Source organism: Monodon monoceros, unplaced genomic scaffold (assembly GCF_005190385.1).
Source record: "Monodon monoceros isolate NGI ecotype Baffin Bay Population unplaced genomic scaffold, NGI_Narwhal_1 Super_Scaffold_10, whole genome shotgun sequence".
NCBI classification, from domain to species: domain Eukaryota; kingdom Metazoa; phylum Chordata; class Mammalia; order Artiodactyla; family Monodontidae; genus Monodon; species Monodon monoceros.
Window position 1 is genome coordinate 41996083 of NW_021703766.1, and position 27934 is coordinate 42024016.

Sequence of the window (27934 nt, forward strand, 5' to 3'; positions counted from 1 at the left end):
GGGCCAGCTGCAGGTGCATGTAAACTGTCAGGGGCCAGTTCCAGACACATGCGTAGCAGTGGGGGCCAGGGTCAACTGTGAGTGCACTGGCAGTGTGCACAACCAGGGCTGTTGTGTCTTGCCATGGGTGCATGTAGTAGAGGCCTGGGGTTAAGAGTTAGGCTGGGGGTATGCAGGCATACAGCTAGAGGGGCTAGCTGAAGGTGAACCCAGTAGTGCAGGTCAGTGACATGAGATAGGGTCAAATCTGAGGCCACAAGGAGCTGTGGAGGCCCTGGCTGTTGACATGCACTACTGTGGCTGCGGGATCTCCCCAGCCATGTGCCACAGCACTGTAGGCCAGTAATGGGGGTTTGGGCCAGGCAGTGCATGTACATAGCTTCAGGAGGCTAGTTGCAAGTAAGCCCAGTGGTGTAGGCCTGTAACAGGAGATAGGGCCTAATTCAGGCCTACAAGCAACTGTGGGGGCCTTGGCTGTTGGCATGCCCTTCGGTAGCTGCAGGATCTTGCTACAGGTGTGCACAAAGCAATGGAGGCTATTGACAGGTTTCAGGCAGGCAGTGTGTAAGTGCACAGAAGGAAAGGCTAGCCCTGCACATGTGCATGGCAGTAAAATTCATTTTTACTTACCTGATTGGACCCCTTCATTAGCCTATAATTTTTCGTAAGACAAACTTCAGAATTCTTGGTTTGTCCCAAGTGCTTATCCAGAACCATCTGTCGATTTTCTTTCCAGTTTCATATCTTGCTGTCCTACCCATGTCTCTATTATTCTCAAAACATCAGATTTCTACCATTACCCTGAGGCTGCACAAGACTTCCATGAGATTCTTCCAGTTGGTTGTCCTAATGTCAGAAGCACCTGAACTATGCTTAGACAATCCATCAAACTTTCATAGTGAGAGGCTTCTTTCAGATCTCCAAACAAAAAATTTTCCTCTACCACACTATTTCAGAATTTCGTGAATTTCTTCATTGAAGAACCTAGCATAGTTAATTAGAGTAATCTTTATATAATTAATTATATGCATAATGTTAGCGTGTACATCTGTTATACGATTTATGAGTTCTGGGACATTATTTCTCCATCCACTGTTCATTGAATCACAGATTCCTAGGGAGAATCTGAAACTCCTAAATATTAACAGATGATGGAAAGAATGATTGAATGCCCTTTAGAGAACAGAGTCATACAGTTACAGTTTCACTGTCCAGGAAGCAAAGCAAAACTGAGAGACATGGGTATCACTGACAATGACTATAAAAGGGCCAAATGTGGGCTTCCCTGGTGGTGCAGTGGTTGGGAGTCTGCCTGCCGATGCAGGGGACACGGGTTTGTGCCCCAGTTCGGGAAGATCCCACATGCCGTGGAGCGGCTGGGCCCGTGAGCCATGGCCGCTGAGCCTGCATGTCCGGAGCCTGTGCTCCACAACGGGAGAGGCCACCGCAGTGAGAGGCTTGTGTACCGCAAAAAAAAAAAAGGGCCAAATGTTGAGAAACATGAAGCAACAAACAAGATATGTTCACCACTCACTGGCCTAAAATAACAATAGAGTCCTCTAAACAGTCAAAATGAAAGAGGGTGAGGAAAAGGAAGCAACACCTCACTAGGTATAACATGATGTGTGTGGCTCTGGTTTCATGGTTAGGACTGGGGGAAGGGCTGTTTTTTTGTGACTGGATTGGACTCATGGCTTCAACCTATGTAGGACGAAGACCATGGTGACACTACCCCAGACGATGGGACCCAAACACATAGTCAATTGTAGAGACTATAACTGTAAGTAGAGGGCTTAGAAATCTGTCTGGAAAGAGTAAGGAACATACCCATAATTTATTATTACACTTAAGCTGTGGCTGTTCAATGTACTACTTTCATAGGAACAAAGGTATTAGCAAGAGATTAAAGATCCAGCAAACAGAGGAAGCCAATGCACTTTTGGGAGCCAGTCTGAGCGCCATCCTCCCTGACTTACTGGGGAAAAGCTTAATACCCTGGGAGCCACTCATGAGGCTGGTCGTGCTGAGGGGCACCCCTGTGCCCACTCTGTGAAAATACAAGTTGTCATCCTGTGTCATCCCGGAAATATTTTGATCCAAATGCTGCCACTCTCTGAGGCTACCTTGCCTTGTGTTCATGTCACATATATTCTTTCCACATTCCTTCTTCTGCCTCTTAAAGTATTGACTTAGGTCTTTTTTTTTTTTTCTTTCAGTACGCGGGCCTCTCCCCATTGTGGCTTCTCCCGTTGCGGAGCACAGGCTCCGGACGCACAGGCTCAGCGGCCATGGCTCATGGGCCCAGCCGCTCCGCGGCATGTGGGATCCTTCCGGACCGGGGCACGAACCCACGTCCCCTGCATCGGCAGGCGGGCTCCCAACCACTGCGCCACCAGGGAAGCCCCTCACTTAGGTCTTTTTTAATACTGCATTTTATCAAAAAATTTTTGATACACTGTTTTTTAAGAATGAAGTGGTTCTCAACAGGTGACTGTGTTGCCCCAAGGAGACATTATCAGTGTCTGTTGAAATATTTATTTACTTACTTAAAATTTAAAAGCATATTGTGGTAAGACTATTTAACATGAGATACACCTTAACAAATTTTTAACTCTTAACAAATTTTTAACTGTATAATACAGTATTGTTGGCTCTAGGTACAATGATGTATATAGTAGATCTCAAGAATTCATTCATCTTGATGAACTGAAACTTTATGCTCATTGATTAGTAACTCTTCATTTCCCCCTCCCCCCAGCCTCTGGCAACCATGGTTACACTCTTTGATTGTATGAATTTGGCTATTTTAGATACCTCATACAATAGTGGAGTCATATAGCTTGTTTTTCTGTGATTGGCTTATTTCACTTAGCATAATATTCTCAAGGTTCATCCATGTTGGCACATACTGCAGAATTTGTTTATTTTCTGAGGCTGAATAATATTCTGTATTTTATATATAAAAGAAATATTTATATACTTACATATACATTTATATATTTAATGTAGTATTATCCAGCCTAAAAAATGTGATAGGCTAAATATCTAATATATGTTATATATCATATAGTAATATATATTATAAAATTATATTGCATATATGTATATTTTCTTTATCCATTCATCTGTCAATAGGTTGTTTTCACATATTGAATATTGTGAATAATGCTATAATGAACATGGGAGTGAAGATACCTCAATACCCTGATTTTGACCCTTTGGGATAAATACCCAGAAGCAGGATTGCTGGATTGTATGGTAGTTCTGTTTTTACTTTTTTGAGGAACCTCCACATTGTTTTCCATAGCTGCTCCAACACTTTGAATTCCCGCCAACAGTGTACAAGGGTTTCAATTTCTCCACATCCTCACCAGCTCACCAGCACTTCTTGTCTTGTGGTTTTTTGATAATAGTCATCCTGTCATTTGTGAGGTGATATCTCCTTGTCGTTTTTATTTCCCTGATGATTAGTTATGTTGAGTACCTTTTCATATATACCTGTTGGCCATCTGTATGTCGTCTTTGGAGAAATATCTATTCAAGTCTTTAGCTAATTTTTAAATCAAGTTATTCATTTTTTAAAACTGTTGCTCTGTATATATTTTGGATATTAACCTCTTATCAGATATATGATTTGCAAATATTTTCTCCTATTCTGGAGGTTGCCTTTTCATTCTATTGATTGTTTCCTTTGCTGTACAGAACTTTAGTTTGAAGTAGTCCCACTTGACTATTTTTGCTTTTGTCACCCGTGCTTTTGGTGTCATATCAATGAAATCATTGTCTAGACTAATGTTGTGAATCTACCCCCCTTTTTCTTTAGGAGTTTTACAGTTTAAGGTCTTATGTTTAGGGGTTTGTGTTTGTTTCTACAGTAGATCTCCAGAACTTACTTATCTTGTATATCTGAAACTCTGTACCCTTTGACCAACATCACCCCATTTCTAAGCCCCTGGAATCCACCATTCTGTTCTCTGCATTGGGCTATTTTATCTTTTTTCCCCAGGTTTATTGAGGTATAATTGATAAAAATTTTGTATATTTAAGGTGTACAACGTGATGTTTTGATATATGTATACATGTGAAATGTTTACAAAATCAAGCTAATATTTCCCTCATCTCACATAGTTACCATTTTAGTGTGTGTGGTGAGAACACTTAAGCTTTACTCTTAGCAACTTTCAAGTACACAATATTATTAACTATAGTCACCATGGTGTACATTAGATCTCTAGCAGTTATTCATACTGCATAACTGAAACTGTACCTTTGACCATTATGTCTTCATTACCCCCAGACTCCAGCACCTGGCAACCACAATTCTACCCCCTTCTTTTATAAGTTTGACTTTTTAAGATTCAACATATACAGTATTTATCTTTCTCATTCTGGCTTATTTCACTTAACTAAATGTCCTCCTGTTTCATCCATGTTGTAGCAAATGGAAGGATTTCCTTAGTCCTTAAGGCTGAATAATATTCCATTATATACAGGTTATATATTGGAACTGATTTTTTATATTGTGTGAAACTTCCTCTTTCTGCATGTTTTCCCAACACCATTTATTGAAGAGTCTGTCCTTTTGCCATTTTGTGTTCTTGGCACCACTGGCAAAGATCAGTTGCCTGTAAATGCATACATTTATTTCTGGGCTCTCTATTCTGTTCCTTTAATCTATGTGTCTTTTAATTCCAGAACTATACTTTTTTGTTTGTTTGTTTGTTTTTTGCGGTACTCGGGCCTCTCACTGTTGTGGCCTCTCCCGTTGCGGAGCACAGGCTCTGGCTCACGGGCCCAGCCGCTCCGCGGCACGTGGGATCTTCCCGGACCGGGGCACAAACCCGTGTCCCCTGCATTGGCAGGCAGACTCTCAACCATTGCGCCACCAGGGAAGCCCTATACTCTTTTTATTAGTATAGCTTTGTAGTGTATTTTGAAATCAAGAAGTATGATGCCATCAGCTTCGTTCTTGTACAAGATTGTTTTGGCTATTCAGGGTCTTTATGATTCTGTATTAATTTTAAAATTGTTTCTTCTATTTCTATAAAAAATGCTATTGGAATTTTGATAGGGATTGCATTAAATCTAGGCATTTTAATAATATTAATTCTTCGAATCCATGAAACACAGGATAAATTTCCATTTGTTTGTGTCTTCAATCTTTCACTTAGTTTTTACTTTCACTCTATAGTTTTCAGTGCACAGATCTTTCACCTCCTTGGTTAAATTTATTCTAGGTATTTTTTGGTTTTGATGCTATTGTAAATAGGATTTTCTTTTTCAGAATGTTCATTGGTGTACAGAAATTGAACTAATTTTTGTATATTAATTTTGTATCCTGCAACTTTACTGAATTTGTTTATTAGTTCTAACAGTTTTTTGGTGGAGTCTTTAGGATTTCTATATATCATGTCAACTGCAGAGACAGTTTTTCTTCTTTTCCAATTTGAATGCCTTTTATTTCTTTTTGTTGCCTAATTGCTCTGGCAAGGACTTCCACTACTTTGTTGACTAGAAGTGGTGATAGTTGACTAGAAGTGGTGATAGTGAACACCCTTGTCTTGTTCCTAATCTTAGAGGAAAAACTTTCAGCTTTTCTAACTGAGTAGGTTGTTAATGGTGGACTTGTCATATAGGGCCTTTACTACGTTGAAGTAAGTTCCTTCTATACCTAATTTGTTTAATCTTTATCACGAAAGAATGTTAAATTTCATCAAATGCTTTTTCTGCATCTATTCAGATCATATGCTTTTTATCACTCATTTTAATGTGGTATATCACATTTATTAATTTGCATAGGTTGAACATCATTGCATCCTAGGGACTGCCAGGGAAATCCTGTAGTTTTCTTGTAGTAGCCTTATTTGGCTCTGGTATCAGTTTAAAACACTGGCCTCATACAATGCATTTGGAAGTGTTTCTCCTCTTTTAATTTTTTGGGAGAGGCTGAGAAGGATTGGCATTAATTCTTTAAATGTTTGGTAGAATTCACTAGTGAAGCCATCTGGTCCTGGGATTTTGATTACTGATTCAATCTCCTTACTCATTGGTCTGTTCAGATTTACTATGTCTCCATGATTTAGTCATGGTACATTGTATGTTTCCCCAAATTTGTCCATTTCTTGTAGCTTATCCATAATAGTTGGCATACAGTTGTTCATAGTAGTCTCCTTTGATCCTTTTCATTTCGTTGGCATCAGTTGTAACGTCTCCTCTTTCATGTACAATTTTCTTTCCTTGAGTCTTCTCTCCTATGTTCATGGTTAGTCTAGCTTAAGATTTGTCAATTTTGTTTATCCTTTCAAAAAGTCAACTCTTAGTTTTGTTGATGTTTTGTTGTTTTTCTAGTTTCTATTTAATATATTTCTTCTCTAATAATTATTTCCTTCCTTCTGCTAACTTTGGCCTGTGTTCGTTTTTTTTTTTTTTTTTTTTGAGTTCCTTGAGGTATGAAGTTAGACTTTTGAGATCTTTTTTCTTAATGTAGGCATTTATTGGTATAAACATCCCTCTTAGAACTGCTTTTGCTGCATAAGACTTGGTATGTTACATTTCCATTTTCATTCGTTTCAAGGTATTTTAAAATTGCCTTTTTGATTTCTTCTTTGACTTGAGTGATTTTTCTCAAGAGTATATTGTTTAAATTCTCCATTTTTCATTTTCTTTCTGTTACTAATTTCTAGTTTCATACAATTGTGGTCAGAAAAGATACTTGATATGATTTTAATCTTATTAAATTTCTTAAGACTTGTATTTTGGCCTAACATATGATCTGTCCTGGAGAATGTTCTGTATGTATTTAAGAAGACTGTGTATTCTACTGGTTGGATGGGATGTTCTGTATATGTCTCTTAGGTTCAACTGGACTGATAGTTCAAATCTGCTGTTTCCTAATTGATTTTCTCTCTGAATGATCTGTCCATAATTGTGAGGTATTGAAGTCCCCCAACTATTATTGTATGGCTGTCTATTTCTCCCTTCAGACCTGTGAAAGACTGCATATATTTTTAGGAGCTCTGATGTTGGCTATATATAAATTTAAAAATTTTATATTTTTCTTGATAGACTGACCCCTTCATCATTATGCAGTGACAATCTTTGTCTCTCCGACAGTTTCTGACTTAAAGCCTATTTTGTCTTATATAAGTGTAGCTACCTTCTTACCATTTTTGGTTACCATTTGCATGGAATATCTTTTTCCAGTCATTCATTTTCAGCCTATGTCTGAGAGTAATTATTGATAGTAAGGAGTTACCATTGTGATTTTGTTGTTTTCTGACTTTTTAAAAGTCCTTTTTTACTTCCTCTCTTCCTGTGTTCCTTTGTGACTTTTTTTTTCTTGATTGTGGTATGCTGTGATTCCTTTCCCTTTATGTTTTGAATTGACTAGAGGTTTTTTCTTTGTGGTTACTATGAGGCATACATAAAACCATAGATATAACATCTATTTTTAGCTAATGATGACAACTTCAGTTGCATGCAAAAATTTGTAACATTTCACTTCTCCAACCCACATATTATGTTATTGATGTCACAATTTACATTTTAATATTGTTTATCCATATCAAATTACAGTAGTCACAGTTATTTTAACAGTTTTGTCTTTTACCTTTTATACTAGACTTAAAAGTGATTTATGCACACCACTACTATACTGGCATATTCTTTTTTCCAGTTTTATTGAGATATAATCAACATACAGCACTGTATAAGTTTAAGGTGTACAGCATAATAACTTGGCTTTCATATATTGTGAAATGATTACCACATAAGCTTAGTTAATACCCATCATCTTACATAGAAACAAAAAAAAGTTTTTTCCCTTGTGATGAGGACTCTCAGGATTTACTCTAACTCTCAAGTATACCATACAGCAGTGTTAACTACAGTCATCATGTTGTACATTACATTTCCAGCACTTACCTCATAACTGGAAATTTGTAGCTTTCTGTATTAGAGTATTCTGAATTTGACTATATATGTGCCTTTACAGTACGAATTATACTTCCACGTTTTAATATTATTTTTAAAAAATTTAACAGTTATTTATTTTTGGCTGTGTCGAGTCTTAGTTGCAACACGTGGGATATTCATTGTGGCACGTGGGATCTTTCATTGTGGTGTGCAGGCTTCTCTGTAGTTGAGGGGCACGAGCTCAGTAGTTGTGGCGCGCAGGCTTAGTTGCATGTGGGATGTTAGTTCCCTGACCAGGGATCGAACCCGCGTCCCCTGCATTGGAAGGTGGATTCTTTACCACTGGACCACGAGGGAAATCCCTACAATTTTTATTGAAGAATTCCATTAGGACTTCCTGTGAAGCAGTTCTAGAGGTAATAAACTACTCAGGGTTTTTCGTTTTGTTTTGTTTTTTCCTCCTGGAAAAATCTGATCTTGCCTTCATTAAAAATTTTGACATATAACTGACAAAAAATAAATTTATATATATTATGTACTTTAAATATAAATATATTTAAAATATACAGTGATTATTTGATATAAGTACACACTGTGAAAATATAACTACAATCAAGTTAATTAACACATCCATCACTTTTTTTGGTAAGAATGCTTAAAATCTCTCCTAGCAAATTTCACGTATGTGATACAATACTATAAACTATAGTCACTGTGCTGTACATTAGATCCTCAGAGTTTATAATGGAAAGGGTACAAACGTTTCTGAGAAGAAACCCACGACATTCCTCCAGAATCTCTTGTGTATAACAAACTGCTTTTTCTTTGCTGCTTTCAAAAATCTCTGTCTTTGATTTTGACAGTTTGATTATAAAGTGTCCTGTTGAAATTTTCTCTCTGTTGAAACTGACTGGGGAACTCTGAGATTCATTTATCTGGATGGTCCATATCTCTCTACATATTTGGGATGTTTTCACCCGTTATTTCTTTAAGTAAGTTTATTGCCGCTTCTCCTTCTACAAGGACTCCCATAATGCATATATTGGTTCTTTTTTTTTTTTTTGGATTAAACAACAAGAATTTATTTCTCACAGTTCTGGAACTGGAAGTCTGAGGTTAGGGTGCTAGGAGGGTGGGTGTCTGGTGAGAACTCTGTCTTTGGATTGCAGCTGGCTACCTTCTTGCTGTGTCTTCACATGGAGAGAGAGAGCTCTTCTTATAAGGACACTAATTCCATCATGAGGGGTCTTACACCCCACCCCACCCCACCCTCCCCGCCGCAATGCATATATTGGTTCTTAAAAGTCTCATAGGCTTTCTTCACTCTTTATCATTCTCCTTTCTTCCCCTCCCCCAACTGTATAATTTAAAATGATCTGTCTTTGAATTGATTGGTTCTACTGCATGATCAAATCTTCTGTTAAAGCTGTCTATGGAATTTTTGATTCATCATTGTATTCTCAGCTCCAGAATATATGTTTGGTTGTATGTTAAAGTTTCTGTCTCTTCATTTAACTTATTTTGATCACGTATTGTTTTTCTGATTTTGTTGTCTGTTTTAGCTCATAGTTTTTTTGAGATGATTATTTTTCAGTTCTTTGTTCATCTATTCATAGATCTCAATTTCTTTTTGACTGGTAACTGGCAAATTATTGTCTTCCTTTGGGGGTATCATTTTCCTATTTTACTATCTCTGCCTATGCTCTGCATCCCACCCTCTTCCATCCATTCATTCATCTGTCTTCACATTTGTCAGATAGAAGCAATCCCTAGCTGCATCATCTTCCTGGCTCTCTACTGTAAAACCTCAAGATGACACTTGGCTTTGTCTGGCCCATGTCTGGGCTGCTGAGAATAGTTGGAGTCATCAAGTGTCTGGATTGGCACTACTGCAGAGTAATGCTCTTGCCCCTCTCCTGCTTCCTTGCACAGCTCAGTCAGTTGATGTGTCTCTAACCCCCTCCTCGGCCCGACAGCCTCTTCCAACTACTTACTTTTGCATTATATCCCACATGTTCCATCGAATTCTTCATGCATAAGAAGGAAATCATGATCTTGCCCACTCCTCCATCCTCCACAGCTTCAGTAGATGGCCCTGTTTTTCAGAGAGCTGAGAAGGTGGGACCTTGTGCAAACTCGTAACACTGTGCCTCCATCTAACCCAACATTCAGCCACCGTCATCATGCTTATTTTGTTTTCCATACTGCATGAATCCATCATCTTTACCACCTCCATGGGTTCCACCACGAACATCCTGGTCTAAGCTCTCATCATCTTTTGCCAAGACGATGCCAAAACACTTCTAACTGGTTGGCTCACATCTGCTCTGTTTCTTCTGATCAGCTCTCTCTCCTGCACCAGCTCTGCCATCCATGCAAGCATTGATCCATTCACCACTCACTCCCTGAGCCACTGATGTCTCAGCATACAACCTACTTCATGGCCTTCTTTCGTGCTGCTCAACCTTACAGAGCATCTCTTATCTGTCTCATACCTGTAGCTTCCCTTCCCAACTTTGTGGAAGAGGTCTCGCCCCCTGCCGTAGCTACTTCCTGCACCAGAGACTAAATCACACCTTCTCCTGCAACTTCGGAGGCTTCTCATGCTTCCTCCTAGAAAGGTAACCGGTATTTAGACTCTGTCACCATAGATTAGCTTTGACTGTCTTGACTTGATGTAAATGGAGTCCCACAGTTTATTCTGTCATGTCTGTCTTCTTTTGATCTTCGTTATGCCTGTGAGAGTCATTCTTGTGGTTCTATGTAGTTCAACTCTGTTCTTTCTCAGTGCTCAGCAGTATCTCATTGTATGCCCATTCTCCTGTGATTACCATTTTAATTTTTTCCTATTTCTGATATTATGAACATTCTTGTTCATGTTACTTTTGGAGGTATATACTATGTATATATAATATAGTACTCATTTTTGCGGGGAATATACAGAGAGAGGAGTGACTGGGTCTTAGGCTATGTGTATGTTTAGCTTGAACAGAAACTGCCAGACAGTTTTACAGAGTGGCTGCACCCTTTCACGCTCCCACGAGCCATGTGTGAGAGTGCCCATTGCTACATTCCCATCAGCACTTGGTGTCTTCCCCTTTCCTTTCTGAGGCCCAGTGGTGAGGTGGCTCAGAACCACAGCACTGAAACCATTCTTGATGAGGTCATAGCTTTTATCCTAATTACCAAATGTAAGAACAGCACTAGCGACAGTGGATAATGGCCCACGATGTGCTGAACGTTCAACCTGTGCCAGGCACTATGCTGAGTACTTTACAGGTGTGGTCTTGTTAACCCTCATGGCAGCTGGTGAATTAGGAACTGGGCATCTCCCAGTGTTTCAGGTTAGGAAATGGTGATTTACAGGTGGTTAATAACTGTCAAGGTGACTGCTTGGTAGAGGCAGGGTTTGAACCGAAGTGACATTCTTCACCACCACGCTGTACTGGTTTTTGATGCAGCAGAAACCTGTTCCACTCTTCTGCACCTGGGCTTTGGTAGCACTTGGTCCCAGTGGTCGCTCTTTTCCAATTCTGACTGGATTGTTCCCTGCCTCTTAGTCTGGTCGCCTCCTCAGTATTGGCTTTGCCTGGCAAACTCCCTGGCAGTCCACTGGTTAGGGCTCTGTGCTTCCATGGCAGGGGGCATGGGTTCAATCCCTCGTCGGGGAACTGGGATCCTGTATGCTGTGCAGCACAGCCAAAAAAAAAAAAAGGCTTTGCCTGGCATCTCATGGCCTTCTTTTAACTGTAATTAGTTTCCCTGAATGATCCACCTCTACTTTGTTCTTCAGCTTCAACTCATGCACGTGGTGTTCCATATCCATGCTGTGATACAGACAGGATAGTTAACAGGTATTCATTGCTTTTTGGTGCTTGTAAACACTGTATATATACACTGTTTCAGTTCATCCTCACAGTGATTTTTGAGACTCTACTTGTACTCTGATTTGTAGGTGAGGAAGCAGAAGCTTGTGGAAGTTGAACGGCTTGCTGAAGGTCAGAAAACTAGCAAGGTGGTGTTGCTGGGATTTGAGCCTGGGCTGATTCTCCCTAGGTACCATGATGTCAAACACAATACTCTGTTGGCTTCTAACATTTATATTTGACTACAGTTGTATACGTTTATATTAATCATAAACCTTGGTGTATGACACACTCATTATCTGGCAATGTACTATCATGTTTAATTTAGTTTTAAACTTTTCCCAGTCATTTATTTATTTCCCCTAAAAAGATTATAGTGGGAACTTCCCTGGTGGTCCAGTGGTTAAGACTCCATGCTTCCAATGCAAGGGATGTGGGTTCAGTCCCTGGTCAGGGAACTAAGATCCCACATGCCGCGCAGCGTGGCCAAAAGATTAAAAAAAAAAAAAAATTATAGTGAACGCCATCAACCAATGCAAGAACAGGAGTATTACCAACCAATATCCTACCTTGATCTATATATTTCTCCCTTTCCCATCCTCTCCCTTCCTGACAAAGATAATCACTGTCTTGAACTTGCCTTCATAATTTCATTACTTTATATGTGGGAGTGTTTTGTATTATAAATTGAATTTCTTTTGTAGATGTGGTGGCTTTCAGATTTTCTGCTTCTTGTGCTGGATGTGTTATTTTGCATCTTTCAAGCAGTTTGTCTATTTCATGTAGTTGTCAATTCATTGGTTTAATTAAAATCGTATCATACCTGTTTGTAAGCATACTTAAACAGCGTATTATATGGTTTTCTGTTTTTTAATTTCTGATAAATGGTTATCATACTTGATTGCTATGGCTTGAATGTGTCCCCTACATGTTGAAATCCTCTCATCCAAAGATGATGGTATTAAGAGGTGGGACTGTGTAAGTCATGAGGGTGGAACCCTCCTGAATGGGATCAGTGTTTTATCAAACAGGCTCCAGAGAGATCCTTTGCTCCTTCCACCATGATAGCAGGAAGGCACCAGCTATGAACCAGGAATAAGGCCCTCACCAGAATGTGACCATGCTGGCACCTTGATCCTGGGCTTCCCAGCTTCCAAAAGTCTGAGAAACAAATTTCTGTTTGTAAGCTACCCAGGCTGTGGTACGTTGTCACAGCAGCCTGAATGACTAAGACATTACTATAGTCTTCTGATACATGCTTTTAAAAAAGTCAGTGTTAAATAACTAAGAATCACAATGTGTGCACTATAGCTTTCTTTCTTCTTGAAATATTCTGTTACACCAGTATATCACAGTATATTTATCAATTTTTGTGGACATTCACCTGTTTCCATAATTACACCCATAAATTCTGACTATACTGTTGAGTTAAAGATACTCACTTGTTTCCTTTTTATTTATTTATGTTTTTTGTGGTTACCCAACTTGCTGTTATATGCAGATTCTTTTTTTAAAAATTTAATTTTTTATACAGCAGGTTCTTATTAGTTATCTATTCTATACACATTACTGTGTATATGTCAATCCCAATCTCCCAATTCATCCCACCACCGCCCCCCCCAACCCCTGCTTTCCCCCCTTGGTGTCCATATGTTTGTTCTCTACATCTGTGTCTCTATTTCTGCCTTGCAAACCAGTTCATCTGTACCATTTCTCTAGATCCCACATATATGTGTTAGTATATGATATTCGTTTTTCTCTTTCTGACTGACTTCACTCTGTATGAGTCTCTAGGTCCATCCACATCTCTACAAATGACCAGATTTTGTTCCTTCTTATGGCTGAGTAATATTCCATTGTATATATGTACCACATCTTCTTTATCCATTTGTCTGTCAATGGGCATTTAGGTTGCTTCCATGACCTGGCTATTGTAAACAGTGCTGCAGTGAACATTGGGGTGCATGCGTCTTTTTGAATTATGGTTTTCTCTGGGTATATGCCTAGTAGTGGGATTGCTGGGTCATATGGTAATTCTATTTTTTAGTTTTTTAAGGAACCTCCATACTGTTCTCCATAGTATCGATTTACATTCCCACCAACAATGCAAGAAGGTTCCCTTTTCGCCACACCCTCTCCAGCATTTGTTGTTTCTAGATTTTCTGATGATGCCCGTTCTACCGGTGTGAGGTAACACCTCACTGTAGCTTTGATTTCCATTTCTCTAATAATTAATGATGTTGAGCAGCTTTTCATATGCCTCTTGGCCATCTGTATGTCTTCTTGGAAATGTCTATTTAGCTCTTCTGCCCATTTTTGGATTGGGTTGTTTGTTTTTTGATATTGAGCTGCATGAGCTGCTTGTATATTTTGGAGATTAATCCTTTGTCAGCTGCTTCGTTTGCAAATATTTTCTCCCATTCTGAGGGTTGTCTTTTCCTCTTGTTTATGGTTTCCTTTGCTGTGCAAAAGTTTTAAGTTTAATTAGGTCCCATTTATTTATTATTTTTTTATTTCCATTTCTCTAGGAGGTGGGTCAAAAGGGATTTTTGCTGTGATTTATGTCATAGAGTGTTCTTCCTATGTTTTCCTCTAAGAGTTTTATAGTGTCCAGTCTTACATTTAGGTCTTTAATCCATTTTGACATTATTTTTGTGTATGGTGTTAGGGAGTGTTCTAATTTCATTCTTTTACATGTAGCTGTCCAGTTTTCCCAGCACCACTTATTGAAGAGACTGTCTTTTCTCCATTGTATATCCTTGTCTCCTTTGTCATAGGTTAGTTGACAATAGGTGCATGGGTTTATCTCTGGGCTTTCTATCTTGTTCCATTGGTCAATATTTCTGTTTCTGTGAAACTACCATACTGTCTTGATTACTGTAGTTTTGTAGTATAGTCTGAAGTCAGGGAGTTTGATTTCTCCAGCCCCGTTTTTTTCCCTCAAGATTGCTTTGGCTATTCGGGGTGTTTTGCGTCTCCATACAAATTTAAAGATTTTTTTCTTCTAGTTTTGTAAAAAAAATGCCATTGGTAATTTGATAGGGATTGCATTGAATCTGTAGATTGCTTTGGGTAGTATAGTCATTTTCACAATATTGATTCTTCCAATCCAAGAACATGGTATATCTCTCCATCTGTTTGTGTCATCTTTGTTTTCTTTCATCAGTGTCTTATAGTCTTCTGAGTACAGGCCTTTTACCTCCTTAGGTAGGTTTATTCCTAGGTATTTTATTCTTTTTGTTGCAGTGGTGACTGGGAGTGTTTCCTTAACTTCTCTTTCTGATCTTTCATTGTTAGTGTATAGGAATGCAAGAGATTTCTGTGCATTAATTTTGTATCCTGCTACTTTACCAAATTCATTGATTAGCTCTATTAGTTTTCTGGTAGCATCTTTAGGATTCTCTATGTATAGTATCATGTCATCTGCAAACAGTGACAGCTTTACTTCTTCCTTTCCAATTTGGATTCCTTTTATTTCTTTTTCTTCTCTGATTGATTGCCATGGCTAGGACTTCCAAAACTATGTTGAGTAATAGTGGCAACAGTGGACATCCTTGTCTTGTTCCTGATCTTAGAGGAAACGCTTTCAGTTTTTCACCACTGAGAATGATGTTTGCTGTGGGTTTGTTGTTTATGGCATATGGCCTTAGTATGTTGAAGTAGGTTCCCTCTATGCCCACTTTCTGGAGTGTTTTTATCATAAATTGGTGTTGAATTTTCTCAAAAGTTTTTTTGCATCTATTGAGAAGAGCATGGTTTTTATTCTTCAATTTGTTAATATGGTGTATCACACTGATTTACGTATATTGAAGAATCCTTGCATCCCTGGGATAAATCCCACTTGATCATGGTGTATGATCCTTTTAATGTGCTGTTGGATTCTGTTTGCTAGTATTTTGTTGAGGATTTTTGCATCTAGGTTCATCAGTGATATCGGGCTGTAATTTTCTTTTTCTGTAGTATCTTTGTCTGGTTTTGGTATCAGGGTGATGATGGTGGCCTTGTAGAATGAGTTTGGGAGTGTTCCATCCTCTGCAATTTTTTGGAAGAGTTTGAGAAGGATGGGTGTTAGGTCTTCTCTCTCTAAATGTTTGATTGAATTCACCTATGAAGCCATCTGGTCCTGGACTTTCATTTGTTGGAATTTTTTTTTCTTTTTTGTGTAAATTATTTTTTCTTTTTATTCTGAAGAAGTTACATATTTAACATATTGTGTGTCCTCACTTATGAACACGATGACTTCTCTCTCCATTTGAGGACATAGCGAGAAGGTGGCTCTCTGCAAGCCAGGAAACTGAACCCCATAGGAATCTTGCTCTTGGACTTTCCTAACTCCAGAACTGAATATAGAAAAAAGACACAATATGTGGCAAAAACAGGAAAGTAAACAACTAGTGACAGTGAGAGGAAACAAGATGGTGGAGAAGGACCTTGTGTTCAACTCTTCTCATGAGCACACCAAAATCACAACTAACTGCTGAACAACCATCAATAAAGATGACTGGAACCTACCAAAAAAAAATTCTACAGCCAAAGACATAAAGAGGAAACCAAAGCGAGATGGTAGGAGGGGCACACTCACAATATAATCAAATCCCATACCTCCCAGGTGGGTGACACAAACTGGAGAATAATTATATCACAGAAGTTCTGCCACAGGAGAGTTCTTAGCCCCACGTCAGGCTCCCCAGCGTGAGGGTCCAGCATCAGGAGGAGGAGCCCCAGAGCATTTGACTTTTGAAGGCCAGCAGGGCTTGAATGCAGGAGCTCCACAGGACTGGGGAAAACAGAAACTCCACTCTTGGAGTGCACACACAGTCTCATGTACACTGGGACCTAGGGCAAAAGCAGTGACTTCATAGGAGTGTAGACCAGACCTACCTGCTGGTCTTGGAGGGTCTCCTGGGGAGGCAGCGGGCAGCTGTATCTCACCCTAGAGACGTACACACTGGAGGCGGAGATATTGGTGAGTATTCATCTACATTAACTTGTCACTGAAGGCAGAAGTCTTTCTGGGGTCATTAGCACCAAGACCTAGCCCTACCCAAAAGCCTGTAGGCTCCCATGCTGCGATGCTTTAGACCAAACAGCCAACTTGGTGGGAACACAGCCCCACCCATCGGCAGACAGGCTGCCTAAAGACTTCCTCAGTCCACAGCCACCTCTAGAGACATCCCTTGACATGGCCCTGTTCACCAGAAGGCCAAAACCCAGCTCTACCCTCCAGTGGGTAGGCATCAGCCCCTCCCACCAGGAAGCCTGCACAAGCCTCTTGACCAGCCTCACTCACCAGGGGGCAGTCCATAAGCAAGAAAACTATGATCCCTAAGCTTGTGTAACTAAGTCCTCCAACACAGGTCAGAAACTACTGTAGGGCCAGCTGTCCTCTGCCCCTTGGGTGATGAGAGGGGAGTGTACCGCTGGGACAAATAGTCCATCCCCTACAGAGGGCCACTTCTCCAAGGTTGAAAAACATAGTGAACCTAACACACATAAAAATGCAAATAGAAATTCAGACAAAATGAGACAGCAAAGGAATATGTTCCAGATGAAGCAACAAGAAATAAACCCTCAAGAACAACTAAATGAAGTGGAGATGGGCAATCTACCCAAGAAGAGTTAAGAGTAATGATCGTAAAGATGACCCAAGAATTCGGGAAAAGAAAGGATGCAGAGAAGTTTAAGTTACAAGAAGTTTTTAGCAAAGAGTTAGAAAATATAAAGAACCGAACAGAGTTGAAGAATACAATAACTGAAATGAAAAATACACTATAAAGGGATCAACAGCAGAATAAATGAGGCAGAAGAATGGGTCAGTGAACTGGAAGAGAGTGGTGGAAATCGCTGCCACAGAACAAAGAAGAAAGAAAAGAAATGAGAACAGTTTAGAGAGATCTGCGACAACATCAAACACACTAACATTCACATTATAGGGTCCCAGAAGGAGAAGAGAGAAAGGGCCAAGAAAATACTTGAAGAGATAATAGCTGAAAACTTCCTTAACACGGGAAAGGTAACAGTCACTCCAAGTTCACAGGAAGTGCAGAGTCCCATATGGGATTAATCCAAGGAGGAACATGCCAAGACACATGGTAAGAAAGAAAATATTAAAAGCAACAAATAACATACAAGGGAATTCCCATAATGCTATCAGCTGACTTTCAGTAGAAACTCTGCAGGCCAGAAGGGAATGGCATGATATATTTAAAGTGATGAAAGGGGGAAACCTACAACCAAGAATACTCTACCCAGCGAGACTCTCGTTCAGATTTTATGGAGAAATCAAAAGCTTTATAGACAAGCAAAAGCTAAAAGAATTCAGCACCACCGAACCAGCTTTACAACAAATGCTAAAGGATCTTCTGTAGGCAGAAAAGAAAAGGCCACAACTAGAAACAAGAAAATTATGAAATGGGAAAGCTCACCAGTAAAGGCGAACATAAGTATAGGTAGGAAATCATCTACACACAAACTGTGGAGGTTAAAAGACAAAAGTAGTGGGACTTCCCTGGTGGCGCAGAGGTTAATCTGCTTGCCAGTGCAGGGGATATGGGTTCGAGCCCTGGTCTGGGAAGATCCCACATGCCGTGAAGCAACTAAGCCCGTGTGCCACAAATACTGAGCCTGCACTCTAGAGCCCTCAAGCCACAAATACTGAGCCTGCGTGCCAAAACTACTGAAGCCCACACACCTAGAGCCTGTGCTCCACAACAAGAGAAGCCACTGCAATGAGAAGCCTGTGCACCACAATGAAGAGTAGCCCCCACTCACTGTAACTAGATGGAAGCCCACGTGCAGCAGCGAAGACCCAACGCCCCCGAAAATAAAATAAAATATAAAAACGTTTTTAAAAATCCTTTTAAAAAAATAAATAAAAATAAAGTTCTTGGTGAAAATGAAAAATGTGTCTTTTATTTTTACTTAAAAACCAAAGGCACTTTTTGGCCAACCCAATATATATAAAACAGGAGCAAGACTCAGAGAACAAACTAGTGGTTACCAGTAGGGAGAGGTAAAGGAGGAGGGGCAAGATAGCTGTATGGGATTAAGAGGTATAAACTACTATGTATGAAATAGATAAGCAACAAGGATATACTGTACAGCACAGGGAAATAGAGCCATTGTTTTGTAAGTACTTTAAATAGAGTATATAATTTATAAAAATATGGAATCACTATGTTGTACACATGAAACTAATATAATATTGTAAATCATCTACACTTCAATTAAAAAGTGGCTATTTCTGGGCTCTCTATTCTATTCCACAAGAACATACACACTGGCCAAAAAACTTTTAATGAGGAGTTCAACCTCAGTGGTAATGAGGTGAAGTAATGAAATGCCAGTGAAGACCAGAGTAAGAAACCAGTTAGCACCTATTCAACTGGAAGAAATTATAGAGCCCAAAAATATCATATGTGGGACAGGATGTGGTGTACGAAATCTCACATTCATTGCTGGTGAAGTTAACAAATTGATAACGCCACTTTAGAAAACACTGGGCAACATCTTGTAAAGTTGTTTTCCATCAGTCATTCCACTCATAAGAAGACTTACAACTAAAACTCCTGCACGTGTGTGCAGCAAGGTGGATAACCACCAAATAAAAAAAGAAAGAAAAAGGAAACAAGTATCTTTCATTGAACAAGGTAGTATAGTGAGAATTTTTGGATATAATTATGGAAATAGGTGAATGTCCAGAAAAATCAATAAATACATTGTGATATATTGACGTAACAGAATATTTTGAGAAGAAGGAAAAAAAAAACACTACAGCTCACACACAGTGATTCTTAGTAATTTAACACTGAATTCTTTAAAAGCATGTATCAGAAAACTACATGAATGTCTTGGTCCATTTGGGCTGCTGTAACATACCAAAGCCTGGGTAGCTTACAAACAACAGAAATTTGTTTCTCACAGTTCTGGAGGCAGGGGAGTCCAGGATCAAGGCGCCAGCATGGTCACATTTTGGTGAGGGCATTCTTTCTGGTTCATAGCCAGTGCCTTCTTGCTGTGTCCCCACATGGTGGAAGGGATGAGGGATCTCTCTGGAGCCTGTTGGATAAGACACTGAACGCTTATGACTTCTGCACCTCCCAACGGCCCTAACTCCTAATACCGTCATCTTTGGAGGTGAAGATTTCAACAAATGAATGTGAGGGGTACACATTCAAGCCATAGCAATCAAGTATGATAACCATTTATCAGAAATTAAAAAACAGAAAACCATATAATACGCTGTTTAAGTATGCTTACAAACAGGTATGATACGATTTTAATTAAACCAATGAATTGACAACTACATGAAATAGACAAACTGCTTGAAAGATGCAAAATAACACATCCAGCACAAGAAGCAGAAAATCTGAAAGCCACCACATCTACAAAAGAAATTCAATTTATAATACAAAACACTCCCACATATAAAGTAATGAAATTATGAAGGCAAGTTCAAGACAGTGATTATCTTTGTCAGGAAGGGAGAGGATGGGAAAGGGAGAAATATATAGATCAAGGTAGGATATTGGTTGGTAATACTCCTGTTCTTGCATTGGTTGATGGCGTTCACTATAATTTTTTTTTTTTTTAATCTTTTGGCCACGCTGCGCGGCATGTGGGATCTTAGTTCCCTGACCAGGGGTTGAACCCACATCCCTTGCATTGGAAGCATGGAGTCTTAACCACTGGACCACCAGGGAAGTTCCCACTATAATCTTTTTAGGGGAAATAAATAAATGACTGGGAAAAGTTTAAAACTAAATTAAACATGATAGTACATTGCCAGATAATGAGTGTGTCATACACCAAGGTTTATGATTAATATAAACGTATACAACTGTAGTCAAATATAAATGTTAGAAGCCAACAGAGTATTGTGTTTGACATCATGGTACCTGGGGAGAATCAGCCCAGGCTCAAATCCCAGCAACACCACCTTGCTAGTTTTCTGACCTTCAGCAAGCCGTTCAACTTCCACAAGCTTCTGCTTCCTCACCTACAAATCAGAGTACAAGTAGAGTCTCAAAAATCACTGTGAGGATGAACTGAAACAGTGTATATATACAGTGTTTACAAGCACCAAAAAGCAATGAATACCTGTTAACTATCCTGTCTGTATCACAGCATGGATATGGAACACCACGTGCATGAGTTGAAGCTGAAGAACAAAGTAGAGGTGGATCATTCAGGGAAACTAATTACAGTTAAAAGAAGGCCATGAGATGCCAGGCAAAGCCTTTTTTTTTTTTTGGCTGTGCTGCACAGCATACAGGATCCCAGTTCCCCGACGAGGGATTGAACCCATGCCCCCTGCCATGGAAGCACAGAGCCCTAACCAGTGGACTGCCAGGGAGTTTGCCAGGCAAAGCCAATACTGAGGAGGCGACCAGACTAAGAGGCAGGGAACAATCCAGTCAGAATTGGAAAAGAGCGACCACTGGGACCAAGTGCTACCAAAGCCCAGGTGCAGAAGAGTGGAACAGGTTTCTGCTGCATCAAAAACCAGTACAGCGTGGTGGTGAAGAATGTCACTTCGGTTCAAACCCTGCCTCTACCAAGCAGTCACCTTGACAGTTATTAACCACCTGTAAATCACCATTTCCTAACCTGAAACACTGGGAGATGCCCAGTTCCTAATTCACCAGCTGCCATGAGGGTTAACAAGACCACACCTGTAAAGTACTCAGCATAGTGCCTGGCACAGGTTGAACGTTCAGCACATCGTGGGCCATTATCCACTGTCGCTAGTGCTGTTCTTACATTTGGTAATTAGGATAAAAGCTATGACCTCATCAAGAATGGTTTCAGTGCTGTGGTTCTGAGCCACCTCACCACTGGGCCTCAGAAAGGAAAGGGGAAGACACCAAGTGCTGATGGGAATGTAGCAATGGGCACTCTCACACATGGCTCGTGGGAGCGTGAAAGGGTGCAGCCACTCTGTAAAACTGTCTGGCAGTTTCTGTTCAAGCTAAACATACACATAGCCTAAGACCCAGTCACTCCTCTCTCTGTATATTCCCCGCAAAAATGAGTACTATATTATATATACATAGTATATACCTCCAAAAGTAACATGAACAAGAATGTTCATAATATCAGAAATAGGAAAAAATTAAAATGGTAATCACAGGAGAATGGGCATACAATGAGATACTGCTGAGCACTGAGAAAGAACAGAGTTGAACTACATAGAACCACAAGAATGACTCTCACAGGCATAACGAAGATCAAAAGAAGACAGACATGACAGAATAAACTGTGGGACTCCATTTACATCAAGTCAAGACAGTCAAAGCTAATCTATGGTGACAGAGTCTAAATACCGGTTACCTTTCTAGGAGGAAGCATGAGAAGCCTCCGAAGTTGCAGGAGAAGGTGTGATTTAGTCTCTGGTGCAGGAAGTAGCTACGGCAGGGGGCGAGACCTCTTCCACAAAGTTGGGAAGGGAAGCTACAGGTATGAGACAGATAAGAGATGCTCTGTAAGGTTGAGCAGCACGAAAGAAGGCCATGAAGTAGGTTGTATGCTGAGACATCAGTGGCTCAGGGAGTGGTGAATGTTTGGATCAATGCTTGTATGGATGGCAGAGCTGGTGCAGGAGAGAGAAGAAACACAGAGCAAATGTGAGCCAACCAGTTAGAAGTGTCTTGGCATCGTCTTGGCAAAAGGTGATGAGAGCTTAGACCAGGATGTTTGTAGTGGAGCTCACAGAGGTGGTGGAGGTGATGGATTTACCCAATATGAAAAACATAAAATAAGCAGGATAATAATGGCTGAATGTTGGGTTAGATGGAGGCAGAGTGTTATGAGTTTGTACAAGGTCGTTTCCCACCTTCTCAACTGTCTGAATGACAAGGCCATCCACTGATACTGTGGAGGATGGAGGAGTGGGCAAGATCATGATTTCCTTCTAAGGTATGAAGAATGTGATGGAACATGTGGAATGTAATTGAAAGGTGAGTATTTGGAAGAGACTCCATCGGGCTGTGAAGGGGGCTAGAGACACACATGAACTGGCTGGGGAGTGCAAGGAAGCAGGAGAGGGGCAAGACCATGACTGCAGTGGCACCAATCAACACACTTTGTGACTCCAGCTGTTCTGAGCAGCCCAGACGTGGGCCAGACAAAGCCAAGTGTCATCCTGAGGCTCCAGTAAAGGAGGGCCAGGAAGACAACGCAGCTAGGGATTGCTTCTGTCTGACAAACAGAAGGACAGATGAACAGGTGGAGAAGGGTGGGATGCAGCCTACAGGCAGAGATGGTAACATAAACTCTTTTATTCTGAGTCTAGGAGGACATGTGAGAGATTATGCATTGTGATTGTTATTATTACATGAAAGATCCTAACAGCTGACTTTTTTTGAGCTTGTAACTATAACTCAGGCATGGTGCTAACTAATTTCATGCATCAAATGATTGTATCTTCAGACAGCCCAATGAGTTAGAAATTATTATCGCTTTCATTTTTCAAGAGTAGGCTGAGTGCAGCAGACTGGTTTGATGTAAACAAAACCCAGAAACCCATCTGCTCTTCTCCTTGGACACAGAGCTAAACCTCAGTTCCCAGCTGCATCGAAAGAGGGATATAGACTCACAGACATAGAGAACAAGCTTGTGGCTGCCAAGGGGGAGGGCGGGGTGGGGGAGGGATGGATTGGGAATTTGGGATTAGTAGACGTAATCTGTTATATATATGTATGACTGAATTGCTTTTCTGTACACCAGAAACTAACACAACATTGTAAATCAACTATACTTCAGTAAAGTAAATTGAAAAAAAAAAAGGGATGGCCAACTGCCGAGTTCTTGTCAACAGAGTGTGAGGGGAAATAATGTAGGTGTGACTTCCATACTTCCTCTCATTTCCCCTATGCCAGTAGAATGATGCCAAGGTAACCATAAAGCCAGACAGGCGACACCTGGGTCTCTGAATAACCGTGTGATACAATCTCACACGCTGACCCACACGAGCCCTGCCATGAGTGAGAAAAATCCTTCATGTGTTGAGCCACTCAGCTTTTGGAGATTATCTGTTACTGCAGTGAACATTAACAGCCTAAATTAACTAAAGGAGGCCCGACAAAACCATGCAACTTCCCTATTGCCAGTGGGCTGGTGACCGGCAAAGGCAGGTTTTAATACCAAGCAGTTGGAGCCCAGAGCCTTGCCCTTATACATAAAACAGGTTCTTTACCCTGTGGCAGAAAAGAATCTGTTGAGGTGGGAGGACAAAGGGACTTCGAGACAGAGAGCTCTACACTGACCCAGGCACCCATGGAGGCCACAACAAGAAGCTTCCCACGGAATTCCAGAGGCAGTGGTCCCCTCAGTTAAGGTTGCCATGACCCCTCCTGCCCAACACTTGGTCACCCACCTGGACAGGCACTTTGGGAGAGGCTTCTCTTCACCACCCACAGCTCCTGCCTGTGCTTCAGCGGGTGGATTAGATCTGGTTTGGGAACCGGATATCCTGTTTGTGGAGAAAGAAATAAGATATTTGTATTTTAGCAAAGACAAAAAGAAATGTTTCAGTCCTGTCTGGGACTTTGAGATGGAGAGACCTCGGAATGAGGCTGCTCTTGTCCAAACTGATCTGTGACCTGGGAACCAAAGCCAAGAACGTTATCATTAGGCCCTAAAGGCTGAGTAGGGTAGTGCTAGCTGTCTAGGGTGATCCATCTCCCTAGTCCTGGAGGACCCCCCAAAACTGTCCAGATGCAGTCATGGGACCCAGATGCACTAGTGTTCATGGAACATTAATTATGACCATTGCTAACAACTGCCTTCCTTGACACTGACCCACTTTTTATTTAACTTTAATACATGTCTTCATATAGGGAATCTTGTGTCCATATAAGAAATGGAAAAACCAGTTTCATTTGCCACAAATGCAAAGTTACTGCAAGAAAATCAAAACAGAACTATCAAGTCTCAATGAACTCATGCTGCCTGCCCAGGGCTCTGAGTCTGAGGCTGTCCCTTCTGTTGAAGAGAGAAATTGCCAACAGTCAAAGGGGCATTAAAAGACAGCATGAAACAGCAACAGGAAAAACAAGAGAAAAAGGAATGGCCTTCTCTGATTGTCCATCATTGCCACTTGCCATGTTTGTGCACCCTCTAAAATGATCTCCCATACCAAGAGACGATCATGGCCCAGACTTAAGTACACGAGGGATGAGCATGTAGGCATCAGGGGCCAAAGCCTTTTAAAGGAGATTCTGTTCTTCAGAATGACTGCCAGTAGGACTCACACAGATGCCTCCTGATGTCCTGTCTGCTTCACTCACTTGCTGAACAACATGCCATTACCCAGGGGTTCTGCTGACTGGGCTATAAACCAATCAAGCTTGGCCACTCAGTCTCCATCTTGTAGGAATTTGGAGAAGGAACAAGTTAGGGCCAGCCTGTGTTGAGCACAGGAGTAAGAGGTAAAAAGAAGTGTGGGCTCGGGTGGCTGCTTCCTGCCACTAGAACACCCATGCAGAGACAGCCAGACGTAGAGAAAGACAGATATATGAGGGGAAAAAAAGTACAGCAAGAAGTAGAGACAAGGAATTGAGAGGTTTCTTAGATCAAGGGCAGGGGTGACCATTTCTGGCTATCAGCTCCCTGCAGCAGAAAAAGCCAATCTGCTGAGAATGGCACAAGGAGACCCACAAATAGATCAGAAGACACCAAGGCCGGTATCTAATCAGGATTTCTTCCATTTCCTGACTTTAGTCTCTCATGGTGCCTGACTGGACCTCCTGCCCCTCAATATTACAAGACACCCGTATTTCCTCCAACAAATCCTTCTCCCCTGCCATCTGAGCCGTTTTGAGGGGAACTAGGTTTCTTGCTCCAAATTCCTTGTGGCAGACACAGGAGCCTGAAGATAAACCAATACATGTCAGGGCCGTGGGGAGGAGGGAGAGTGTCCTCAGAAGCCTCCTGAAAAGGGCAGCATGAAAGAGGTTGTAGGTCCCCACAGAAAGAGCAGTGAGGCCTTACCCACAGGTCTCCAGCATCACCGCCCAGTACAGGCTCCTCTGGGCAGCATCCAGCTGCCCCCACTCGTCCTAGGTAAAGGTCACTGCCACGTCCTTGAAGGTCACGGATGCCTGGAAAGTCAAACAGAGGTAGCTTTGTTGGCCCTGGGAGAGACAGATGTGATTAGAGCTCAACATTCAGTCGTTGGTAAAGGACCAGAGGGCCCCAAAGTCAATATCACTCAGCACTTCCTGGGAGCCCGGCTCTGTGTCAGGCTCCAAGGCGAGGCAGACACTGCTTTTGGGCAGAATGTGACTGTATTAGAGCCAAAGGTCTTCTATGCTGAAATCATTCACAAAAGACATAAAACGATGCCAAGGCCGTGTGGCCTAAGAGACATGCAAGCATTCTGGCAATGAAAGGGGGGGAACATATGACAGTGCTGACAATACCTATCAGCGGGTCCTCACCATGTGCCTACACCATGGCCTCTAATTCCCTGTGTGAGCGGGACCAAGAGAGGCGGCAACCGAAACGGGTCCTGTGGGCTCCCTCTAACCCCCCCCCCCCCAACAAGGTCTTACAAGGCGCAGAGGTGGTTCCCACCTCTTTATGGTGATTCTCTGGGAAGTTCTGAAAGGTCGCGGGCAAGGAAAGCCTGTGAACACAAAAGAAACACGTTTCAAAAGAACTAACGCCCCCAGGACGCCGGAAGTCCAAGCCAACAACACAGGAAACGCCCGTTTTACCGTCCCTATTGGCCCAATTCTTACTGTTTCCTCCCAGCACAGACTTCTGGGTAGTGTAGTTTCTCTCCTGCAGGCAGCCTGGCCAAGAACCGGAAGGCCTTCAGGGAACCCTGGGTGGGGTGCTAGGAAATGATGGCCTGAGGCTCTTAGGAAGGGGCCGGGCCTCGCACCTTCTTAAAGGGGAAGTACACAGATTTATCCGCCACCTGTCACAGATAACTTTAAAGATTTCAGATGCTCCAAAGGTTACAAACCTAATTGGATACACCACACCAAACTATGACTCAGAAAGTGTGTATCTGTATCTAAGAGGAAACATATGATATCTAGCTACTCTTCAAATACATGGAGATTGAAGCCTTAGAGTTGGTCCTGTGGACCAAAAAAAAATGCACAACAGAGAGTTGTGAGTTAAGTTTTATTCGGGGCAAAATGAGGACTTTAGCCTGGGACACAGCGGCTCAGATAGCTCTGAGGAACTGCTCCAAAGACGTATGTGTGCACGCGTGCGCGTGTGTGTGTGTGAGTCAGTATATATGTGGTTTTGGTGAAGAGAGATACATGCAACCAAGCACACATTTTTGCAGAATGTTGCCACTAGTCCTGAGGAGCAGATGTCTCCATTAATGATTTTAGTCCTTTTCTAGATATGAGAAGATGTAAGAAATTGAGCTGATAAAACCTTCTCCTGAAAATATCTAACTATCTAAAGGCCTGTTCTGCCAGTTTTTCCTAGAGCACAGAGTGCCTCATTCCTGATCTCTGCTCTGAACTCCTCTCAAGGTGTGTCGAAAGTCAGCAACTGCAGTGGCTAGTAATCTAATCCTTGTAGAGGCAGATGGCTAGTGACAATTTTTATTTGGCAGTTTTGTAAATTTCAGTATGTTTTGTTAGGGATAAGTGAGAAAAGTCTCCAGCAGGGATGGAAAGATGGAGGGGAGGGGAGGACTTTCAGAGGCTCTGAAGCTGGTGAACATGGGTGGCACTCTGCCTCTGGTTGCCTCAGAAAACGTCTGTCCTGTTGGTATAATCAGTGATGTGTCCAACCCAGCAAGCAACATTATTTTATCCAGATACTCATCCTAAAACACATTCAATTTCTTTTAGGAATATGGAAAGGAAAGCCACTTACACAATGTCATTTCCTGCTGGGAAAGAAGCTGTCACGACCCCTGCAAGTGTGCCAAAGGGGCCTCTGAAACCTGAGACAAATATTTGTGACTTCAGGGTCTCAATTCCTTACTAAGAAGTGATTATCGCTTCACCTGTAATTTCACAACAGTAGTAACTGCATGCAGAGTGAGAGTATCACTGAAACACACTTGTAAATTATTTAAATTCCTGAGAGTCATTACTAATAATTAAGAATTCATTCAAAGATAGTGGCAGAAATACCCCTGGGAAAGCACACTGTGAGAAGTGAAAAAAGTTAAT

The 27934-nt window shown here is 41.2% G+C and overlaps 1 long non-coding RNA gene across 1 annotated transcript; it reads right to left on the reverse strand.

Annotated features, from left to right (window-relative positions):
• Positions 1 to 20687: 20687 nt before the first annotated feature.
• Positions 20688 to 27130, reverse strand: LOC114905870. The gene is made up of 4 exons (XR_003796330.1): positions 26358 to 27130; positions 25773 to 25882; positions 24157 to 24252; positions 20688 to 20940 (listed from the first exon to the last, which is right to left on the reverse strand). It is a non-coding gene; the product is annotated as an uncharacterized LOC114905870 (long non-coding RNA).
• Between the last annotated feature and the right edge of the window lie 804 nt (positions 27131 to 27934).